A 10812-nucleotide genomic window follows, 5' to 3' on the forward strand; every position below is an offset into this window, starting at 1 on the left:
TATATTATCACCAATATTTTATTTCTGATATCAACTATAAATCATGGTATCAATTCATATTTATTTAGCGTTGAAGTATATTGCTGTGATGTTAATTTGTAACTTTATGATTATATTTGATAATTTCACTCAAAATATGAGGATTGCATAAAAAGTCTTGTTTGCATCGTAAGATCATTTGAGGGAGTCAATTTTCTCTAAATTAATTTAGCAGAGTAATACATTGTTAGACGTCTATTTAAAAGAATCTTTTTTACGATTAGCAACACCACAAGTGTTTAGAGCTGTAATACAACGGTAAAAACTACAATAGCAAACCTCTTTATTTTTATCGAAGGCAAAGACGTCGTTTGGCCAAATAAGTACAAGGCAAGAAAGTCTCATGGCAAATACGAATACGTTAAAAGTGCAAACGTTCATAGCAAAAATGTTCTCACCTTGTAGTGCCTTTGCCTTGTGACATTTTAAATCATTGAGGACATCTGAAACTCCTAAAATTAATACAAACAAAGTGACGTTTAGTTTTATCTCATAAACAATATACTAAAAATCTACAAATTACAATTTTTGACTTTTTAAGACGGTAAAAGGCCCCTAAATTTATCTATTTGTACCTAAATATGCATTCAATAAACAATTAAAATGTTTGTATTAGTGAGGGACTATTCCAAAAAAATCCTATGCCGATTTCGATACAATTCTAGTAAAAATTCAACATGCCGATTATAATGCCAATTCCGATTCCTTAATGCTTTAAATAATACTTAAAAAATTCCATTTTCCTATAAACTTCTAGGAATTACAATTGATAAATTATATCTCCTTACTATATTTAATGTGAATAATATTTACATTCAATAAAGCATGACGATGCCTCTGTCGGCGAGCTTTTTTCAGGTAGAATTTTCCAAAGGTAAGTAATCTCACGGCATAATTCCAAAGGCATATTTTGCAAAGGCTAGATTTCCTTGATCCCTTTACAAAACATATTCCTAAAATAAAAATATCTACCCAGCTCCATGTGTTTAGAATACTTTTGTTCACGTTTAGTTTCTGTTCAATTTGTGTCTTCTCAGTTTTTGAGCATTTTTTATCATTAATTATTTAATTACAATATTTATGAAATTATTAGACTCAAGTAAGAAATTCACATGGTTGTTTTTTATATCTTGACGGATATATATAATTTTTTTTTTCATAACTATGTAAAGTAATAAATAGTTTAATACCAGTAATAAATAATAATATATAAGAATCGGAATCGCAAATTTAACAGTATTTCCTCGATGCCAATTCCAGAATAGTACAGCCGATTCTCCGATCCTGATTAATCGTCCTATCACTAGTTTATAGTACAAACTTTGTACCGTATAAAAAAAGGCCTGAGAATCCTCAAACTTCACCAAAGTCAGTTTATGATTGTTTTTAGCAAAAAAGGTTTTAGTGAAGGAGGAATTAAAACATTAGTTCGAATGAGGGACACCCTATTTACAAGCACAATAGGACTACTTTTATTGTTTTTGTTTGTTAAAAATATGTCTATTTTTTGTAGGATCGTCTAATGCAAAATTTCCTTTAAATAAGGCCTATTACTTGGTTATATTTTGTTCATATGTTAGTTGTACCTAACTACATGCAGATTCTATAAGTTGGGATTGTAATAATGAAATCAAGCTGGGGCGTCCTCAAGGGGTAGGCTGGAGAATATGTAGCGCTCAAAACTAAGGAATTTTTGCTTTTAACTAGAAAATTATATATTTGAAATTTCATATAATTTTTCAAAAAAAAAAAAATCGAAATATTTTAATTTCCGTGAATAGCAATCAATGGATGTTTAAATTTTTATCCAAAAATTTATTTTTTTGTGATAAACTATACATATTTGAACTTTTTTCTTTTAAAAATATTTGAAATTAATTTAATTTCCAAAAAGTTATATTTTATCTGAACAGCTGTGGATTTTTCAATTTTTTTCCGCAAAATTTAATTTTCTGTAAATGGTTATGGATTTTCGAGATTTTTTCTTGTTAGTTGTGGATTTTTAATTTTTTTAAATTTAATATTTAATTTTTTTTACAAAAAATGAAAAATTTTCAGTATTACTTTCATTATAAGTGCGAAGGCAAGTGATTCACAGTCGAGGCTTCACGAGGAAGAAGTAGTTATCAAAACTTTTTTTTTTTTGAATTCAAATCCTATACGGGCAAAATTTGTTGCCCCTCTCCATCCAAAAAAGTAAGCTAGGGGAATCTCCACAGTAATAAAAAGGTTAAGAATAACTGCCGTTGAAAATTTGAATTTTCCAGGAGGAAAACTTTTATTTTATCCAAATATTTATAAATAATTCTATACAAATTTGTCATTAGTTTTTTAATATTTTAGTGTTATAAAGTTATTTGATGACCGTTTTTCATCAAAGTATTTTTGTTGATTATTTTTATTTTTTATATTTCGTTTATTTTTTAAATTTCATTTCTGTTTGTTTTTTTAAATATTATAAAAAAATAAATGCCCAAATATTGATGGGTTCTCCTCAATTGCCACCCATCTCCTACGGATATGCTCATTAGTAATGTAGTAAGATTTATGGAAAAATATTTTTTAAGGGTTTAATTTTTCACATTATTTATTGAAATAACTAATTATTTAGTATTCAAATGCATTTTAAAAGTATTCAAGGGGTTGGAGTTATATAAATCCTCTTAATCATGTAAAAAATGTGATATTATTATGATATACTAATTTGGTCCAAGTTTGGTCTGGACCTATCTTATAGTAAAATTCGGTCATGTTTGACATTAATTTAGATAAACAATTTCGATATCTACTTATATTTGCCCATGTACTAAGCTCGTACAAAACAGTAAGATAAAGTCTGTGAGAATGGAGGGGGGGATATTGAAGGATGTTACAGACCACTTGACTACCAGGTGGTCTATTAAAATCTAAAACTTACTAATTTTGATAATTAATTAAGGTTGAGGGATATGAAATGCATTCATATCTCGATTTATTGCAGCATAAACAATAAGATACAAAAAGAAAAAAAAAAAAAGCTGAGCTCTCTAGCTTACGTACAAGTTGAGAAGATCATTAATGAACGTGATCGACGAATTTCCGTTCGCACATTCCAAATACTAGGTATAAGCCTATGATATGAGTTTTTCGACAATTGGTTCCTAGGTATCGCCAGTTAGACATTATAAACCCGTCCAAAAATCTAAATTATTATTTCTACATGTGTCAACAATATATAGTTCATTGTGTGTATAGTTTCACTCAAAACGCACTAACCTCGCTTGTGAAATGTCTAATTTTGAGCCTACAAACTACGATTTACGGACATAGTGCATAGTGCTTCACGTGTTTTGAAAAATTCCAAAGTGGTGATTTTGACGTGAGAAATGAAGAGGGCGGCCGGCCACCAAAAAAGTTTGAAGATGTTGAATTGTAGGCATGACCTTCTATAACCCGGTCAAAATGTTAATGGTGATCGCTAACAACAAAATTACCGATTTGAACCCTTCTATACGCCAAAAACGCCAAAATATGAAGCCAGGCAACACAAAATAATTTTTCTAAATGACAAAGCACCACCGCATCGCTCTATAGCCACCCGCCAGCTTTTTGAATCGTACAACTGGGAACCTCTTGCTCATGCAGCTTACTCACCAGACCTGCCGCCTTCCAATTATCACTTGTTTTCATCGATGGGCAACGCATTCAATGACTTACGCTTCGATTCTCACTCTGAATCCAATGGCTAGTTTGGAGCCAAAGACGAACAATTTTGTTTAGAAGGGCATCCATAAATTGCCTGAAAGATGGGCATAATGTGTAGCTAGCGAAGGTGCATACTTTGAAAATTAAATTTGAAATTATTTTTTCACAATAAACGTTTTTTTAAGTATCATTTCATAGGTGCATACCTGGTAGTTGGGTGTCTCCAGGACCAAAGTCTATGCCGTCAGTAAGGAAGGACTCTGTCAAAAAGGTCAAACTTAACCCGATGGATTTTAAAAAAATAGCACAGCCCAATCCCCTCAAGTCCTTGAGGGGCAATGTAAGAGATCTCGGAGTTTCACACAAAATTGTCCATAGAGCTATCAAAAAAGTGATTGGAAAGACCTTTGTGATGGTCAAGCTACCACTTTTTACACCAGTAATGAAAGAACCCCATTTATTCCGTTATAAGACTCTTTCGAGTTATTTCGAACCCTTTTTGACACTTCTGTTCCCCTACAGCCTAGATGCCAACCACCTCCACTACATATTTTAGGTGCATGTCGAGAGAAAGGCCTGCCGTGTCCGTCATCCAAACTCCGATGTCTTCAAAGCCACTGTCAGCTAGCACTGGGGCCAGGCCTTCCGCCGCCGCCTCGAAGCCATCATTGCCGCTAAGGATGGCTACATCAATGATTAAGAGAGCTCAGAAACACATATATTTATAGTATTAATTTCGTTTAAATTCTGTTCTTAATTAATAAATTATATCTCGTTAAAGTTTAAAATTCAAAGTGTTCAGATTTTAATACACCATTCAGTTATTTTTGGTTTCCAACTTTGTCGAAAAGATAAAGTTTTATATCAAATGTTATATGCATGAATGTTGTCAAAAATTGGTTTCTCTTTTTGTGACAATTTGAAATTAAAACTTATTCATTGTTGCCAATTTTTAAAAAAATGGCCTGTATAAAAAAAGTTATTTGTCTAATTGTCTTTTTTTAGTTAAAAAAAAGGTCATTTATCTATTGTCAAAAATCTCCCTCCCCCAAAAAAATAATAGTAATATTAATCCCAGTACCGGCCCTAAGTAGAATGGAGGAGAGGTTTTGGAATATTGAACAACAGCTTTAATAAAGTATAAGCATTATGTATACTAAATGCAAACATGGGATAGGGTGGGGCAAAAACATGTGTAAATACTCTTTATATAGGCTTTATAGTTTAAGACCTTGGTTTGGACCTATCCAAATTAGCCTAAAGAATAATTGAATTCCCATACGAAAAATAAATGGTTTCAGATTGAGTCTGAACATTAGTGGTTGCTAATTTAGTCAATTATTCCCAACCATTCTTAATTTATATTTTATATTATTATTGTTTTTCAACTTAAGAAAAACTAATACAAGTTTAACACATCAACGTTGGGATCGAACACTAAAGGAATTTGTAGAGGAAAAGTCGAAAAAGGACAAAAAACAAACAAAAAAAGACACACATAGGTTTGGTGAAAGTTAATTAACTTTTATCTTAACTAGTTAATTATTTAAATATCGTTATTTTAACTAGACCTTAGATTTTCATTTTTTATTTATCAAAATAAACTTTGCACCGAACTAGTTAATTTTTTAATCTGCATGATCTTAACTTTAACCTAGCTTATCACACAAAGCAAGCTTCCCTGGCATTGCTTTTTCGCTTCAAAACAGAAGTTGTTGGGAGTTTGAATCTGTATTTTCTTTCTTGATCGTTCAATTGGAAGTGTAGAAAATCCCAGCCAAACTCACCGACAGAATCATCTTTATTATATAGCCTTGATAAATCTCTCAATTGACTAACTGAAACAGTTATCTTTTGATATCCAAATTAATAATAACTTAACTAAGGTTGGGTAAGTTCATTTCACTTAAATTAATCTAAAGTTAATTAACTTAAACTTAACAATATAAAAAAACAATAACCCCAAAATTATCTTTCACATAACTAGTAATTTTTTATAGAAATCGAAATTAACTTTAAATCAACTAGTTATTAAAAAATAGAATAATCCTTAACTGAAAGATGATTTAAATTGACCATGATTCACTAAACACTAATCACTAAACCCTTTCTTATATATACATAGATGATACAGGCAGAATCTTTGTAAGTTTGTACAATGATGCATTTAAAATAGTAATTATATATGTATGTAAAAACACTATTTTTTTATAGCTCCCTAGTGCCGACCTAACTATTCCATCATGGTTCATTGCCAAATTACTTGTTAAACATTTGAATGAATACATATTTTTATTGGTAAGAAGGAGAAATCTTTTTTTTTTTTCTCTTTCGTATCATTATGTGGCTTGGTGACTTTAAACCACGAAGAGTGTGAAACCACCATGTAAAATACCATTAAATTAGAGAGAGAAAAAAAGAAGTTTCTTCTCATTACATATTCAAAACACAATCCTCAAATTAATTACATACAATTGAAAAGTAAAGAAAGACACAAAAGGTATCATAAATCCTTTCATATTATTCCATCCCAGACACAAATACAAAATCTAGACAATTACTTACGTTGTCAAAATTATATGAATAATAAGATTTATAATGTACCATAAAGGAATAGGCATTGTATCTATGCACAAATTACACAAGGGACATACAGGAAATTAAGCAACATATTTTTTTTTTTTTGTTAAATAGCTTGTTCAAACCTGCTCTAGTTGAAAAATAAAATTGAATCAATTGACGAATTTGTTGTCCCAAATATTTTGAAAAAGAACGGAGCCCTCCTGGGAATCCGCGCCATGAGCGACAACATAGCAATTGCTCAAACTCTGGGACTCAGTGAGACGTTCATTCACAAGGTTAGAATGCAATTTAAGGACTCTAAAGGTGATTTTGAGGCAAATTTATTGCGGGATGAGTCTTTACTCCGAGACAATTTTTTGACAAGATCTCACCGGATCGGAATCCGATTATTATTATTTTTTTTTTTTTTTTGTGAGGCCAGATGGAACGATAAATCAACAGAAACCCCTACAACAGTAAAGAAAGAATTCCAGGATTTGGCATGGGACCAAGTAGTGAAGGGCTGTTTGCACTTTCGGTCTCGTTTATAGACTTTAATTAAGGCTGGAGGAGATTTTATTAAACAAAATGAATTTAAATCCATCTAGCTTTTAGAATCTGTTTTTATTTTTTTAATCGGAAAATTCGCTGGAGAGAAAATTACGTTTGAAAAAAAAAAATTGTGGCACAGATACTGGATATACATGCATCGTACTCGAAGTTCTAAGAGTGTCATCCCTAAAAATATTTATTACACATGTTACGTCATATTCCATTTCCGGTCAGTTGATCCCTTCCATTGTAGCACTAATAAATTTGAAAAATAGCTACGAATATAGGTATATGTATATCTAATAATATCTACTATTGGTCCTCATTGATCGTGAAATTGAGGGATTTTATGAACTGTTAGATCTTTCGAAAGAGATGTAAAATTTTTAAGGTTTTATGGTTATGAGACTACGTCCAGACTCTACTCACACACTTCCATCCAATATCACGCACATATGGTGTTTCTCACACATTTGTAAATCGAATAGGAGGGACCCAAAATACATCAAAATAAGCCACAAGTGCCGTGCAACGTTAAGTCTGAGCTCAAGTAATATTTTGTTTATATTTATTATTGAATAATTCTTTTATTGTCAGAACTTATTTGTCAACATAATAGATATGTTAAGCTACGTCATTATAATGATGACGTCAACTAGTACGATTGGAAATTAGTTTAGAAAAAGCTTTTATGAAAAAAAGTAATGTGTCATTTTAATAAATTTAAGCCTAATTGGATTATTAATTATTTTAGTAAAAAGTGAAGATTGATTTTGATGACGTCATTTAGCAAAGAACGTTCAATGTACAGATTTTGTGTTTCAGTAAAACGCATCCTTAAAATTTAGTAGTGAATGTTAAAACTTAGGGATCGTGGTAAATTTTTTAGTCAAAAATTTCAAAAATTCAATTTTTTGAAAAAAAATTCAATTTTTCGTAACTGTTCTCAAAAATTATTTTCTTTAGGAAAAATAAATTGAAAAATTAAATTAAATTTCAAATATTTTAATTTTTTGAAAAAAATTTCAAAAATCTACAGCTACACATAAAAAAATTAAATTTTTTAGAAAAAAACTTCAATGATTAATTTCAAATACTAAATTGTTTGGAAAAAATTTCCAAATATTAATTTTCCAATAGAAAGGAAAAATTCCTTAATTTGGGTGGTTTACAACCCCTCCAGCCCACTTCCTTCGGACCCTTCTCTAAAAAATTAAAACTTTGGAGACAGCTACATCCCTGCTAACGAGAATCAAATCTTTTTTCCCCTATGAATTATGATGGACAAGATTTACTTTACAGCGTTGTTTTCGTTCACATAAAAGGTATTTTATATTCATTTGTAGTGAACAGTCTCGGTATCTATTTCTATAAATCTTGTTTTTCTTAAATGAACAGAACAAAATAATATTAATAATATTTCTCTTAATATATTTATTTTCCTCTCTTTAATTGAACGTGGGCGAATAAACATTAAAAAATGTATTGCAAAGACATCTTATTTCGCCCCATGTTCATACAACATTCATATTTCTAACGTACATTTAACAAATGACAGCTGTTTGTTCTTATATCAAAGAGTTTCATTTGATTAAATAATATATAATACGTATATATAGATATAAAATATATTCATTTGGTTAGAATTTATATTGTAGAAATAATAAAAATGTACATATATTTTAAATATTAAATGTGGAGGATTAACAAGAAGACGGGGGAATAAGATAAAATAAGTTGTCATATTTTAAGTATTAGATCAAGATCTATGATTAATATCAAATTTGCAATTTTTTGTTATTTTTTTAAATGAAGGAATTTTTCTAGTTAAATGCCCATTATATCCTTTTTCTTCATGTGAAAGAGAATCTATTATTATACATATATTTAAAATGTGTATTAATGTTTTTCCTTTACTAAAATGCTCAATATCATATTTTAGTGTTCTGTTCTAACCGAAGGGGTAAGACGCTGGACTAATCAATTTAAATGGTATTATCCTACCCGCCGTGAAGATAAGTAAGCATAATATGCTTAATTTTGATTGATTCATTATGGGAGGATAAGATTATTATAAGGGATATAGTATAGGACCAGGAGTTTAAGCAGGATGCGTGACTGGAAGTTCTGTCCGTGGAAGTTCCGCCCTTATACATATATTGTAGCATAAATGTATCTTCCACATATAATTTAAGGTCTTTCTTTACTTCAACTTGAAGTCCTTTGTAATTAATTATAGCATTGGAATAATTAATATGAAATAGTTGTAGTTTCCTATCATAATGAATTCGAACCGTTTGATACGTTCTATTTTAAAATATATTAAACTTGAATTAAATGTACTCATTTTACACTACTGAATGCAAAATTGCATTACAAATGACTCCAATTGGGGGAGACTAATTTTAAATCCTAAGTTATATGTAGAAGATACATTTATGTTACAATATATGTATGAGGGCGAAACTTTTGCAAGGCAAAACAGGCCAGGGCTTAATATCTTAGAACCAATAATATTCTTTTATTTTTTTGGAATTAAAAAAAAAAGTTTAACAACTTAAAATTTGTTGGAAAAATATTTGGGAAATTAAATTTGAAATATTAAGTTATTTCAAAAATCCTAAAAATATTTGGAGAATTAAATTTGAACTATTAAGTTATTTCAAAAATCCTAAACTATTTACAAAAAATTTCAAATATCAAATATTTTGGAAAAAAATTACAAAACATTTACAACGATTCACAAAAAAATTAAATTTGTTCAAAAAAATTTCAAAAATATACAACAATTATCAAAAAATTTCAAATATTAAATTTTTTCGAGAAAAACTTAAAAAAAATTAAGTTTCTAGTATAACTTTTTTATAAGAAAAAGCTCAAATATTTAATTTTTTGGAGAGAAATTTGAAAAAGAAATATTTTGGAAAAAAAATTTGAAAAAATAAATCAAATTTCGAATATTAAATTTTATAGTTAAAAGCGAAAATTCCTACAGCTCCTTCATCCCACCCCCTGCGGACGTCATTGAAAACAATATGGTCTGCCTGAAGCCCAAGAGGCCGCCTAATATAAATTATACTTATTTTATAGACATTAAATTATATGGCACATGTCAATATCAAAATGATTATAATTTATTTCGATAAAGAATTTCCTGACATTCAATTTTAATAATAATAATACTATGTGAGGTCTTTATGCTCATGTCAATTAGTATTTTAATTGATATAAACATTAATCAATCTGATAATTTATTTTGTGATGTAATGGCTTTAAATATACTTCAAATCTGAAGACCTATAATAATAAGCTTTGTTTAATATATGTTATTTTTCACTTTGTGTCATCCGCCCGCGTGGCCTAATGGATAAGGCATCGGTCTCCTAAACCGGGGATTGGGGGTTCGAGTCCCCCCGTGGGTAAATTTTTAATTTTTTTTCTTCAACTAGCTGTAATAATTTTATTGTAGCGTCATCTAACGGATATGGTTTTTTATTTGCTTTTCTCTAAAAATGGGTGAAAGATACAAATGTTTATTTTCTCATACTTGACAAAAATGTATATCTTATTCTGTATGAGAATGTTGAATATTTACTTCGTACATTGTAGATATACAATACAGTTGTATGTACTGTAGTCATTTTTGACTATCTTCAAAGACCTACAATAGAATGCGAATAAGTGGAATGTCAACTCTTTATGATTATATTATTATTTACAATGAAGAACCAACCTTCTCATCATGACAAAGGGGTTATTTTTTATTGTATTTTGAATGTATTTTTTCATACTCATAAAGAGGTGGAAAAGTATTTATTTTTATGGCTATTATTTGAATGTAAACATTTCGATGTTCATACTGCAGATCACACGATAAATACCGTAAAGTCTTTTATCTTTTCTTTATATTTAATTACATACCATGTACTAGAGTGAATTATTTATGGGTCATATATCAAAAGGTCTTTTGTGAAA

At 29.5% G+C, this 10812-nt stretch overlaps 1 non-coding gene across 1 annotated transcript; it reads left to right on the top strand.

Moving 5' to 3' along the window:
• The first annotated feature begins 10186 nt into the window (after nucleotides 1–10186).
• Nucleotides 10187–10259, top strand: TRNAR-CCU (transfer RNA arginine (anticodon CCU)). The gene has a single exon. It is a non-coding gene; the product is annotated as a tRNA-Arg (tRNA).
• The last annotated feature ends 553 nt before the right edge of the window (nucleotides 10260–10812 follow it).

This window comes from Lepeophtheirus salmonis, chromosome 6 (genome assembly GCF_016086655.4).
Source record: "Lepeophtheirus salmonis chromosome 6, UVic_Lsal_1.4, whole genome shotgun sequence".
In the NCBI taxonomy this organism is placed as follows: domain Eukaryota; kingdom Metazoa; phylum Arthropoda; class Copepoda; order Siphonostomatoida; family Caligidae; genus Lepeophtheirus; species Lepeophtheirus salmonis.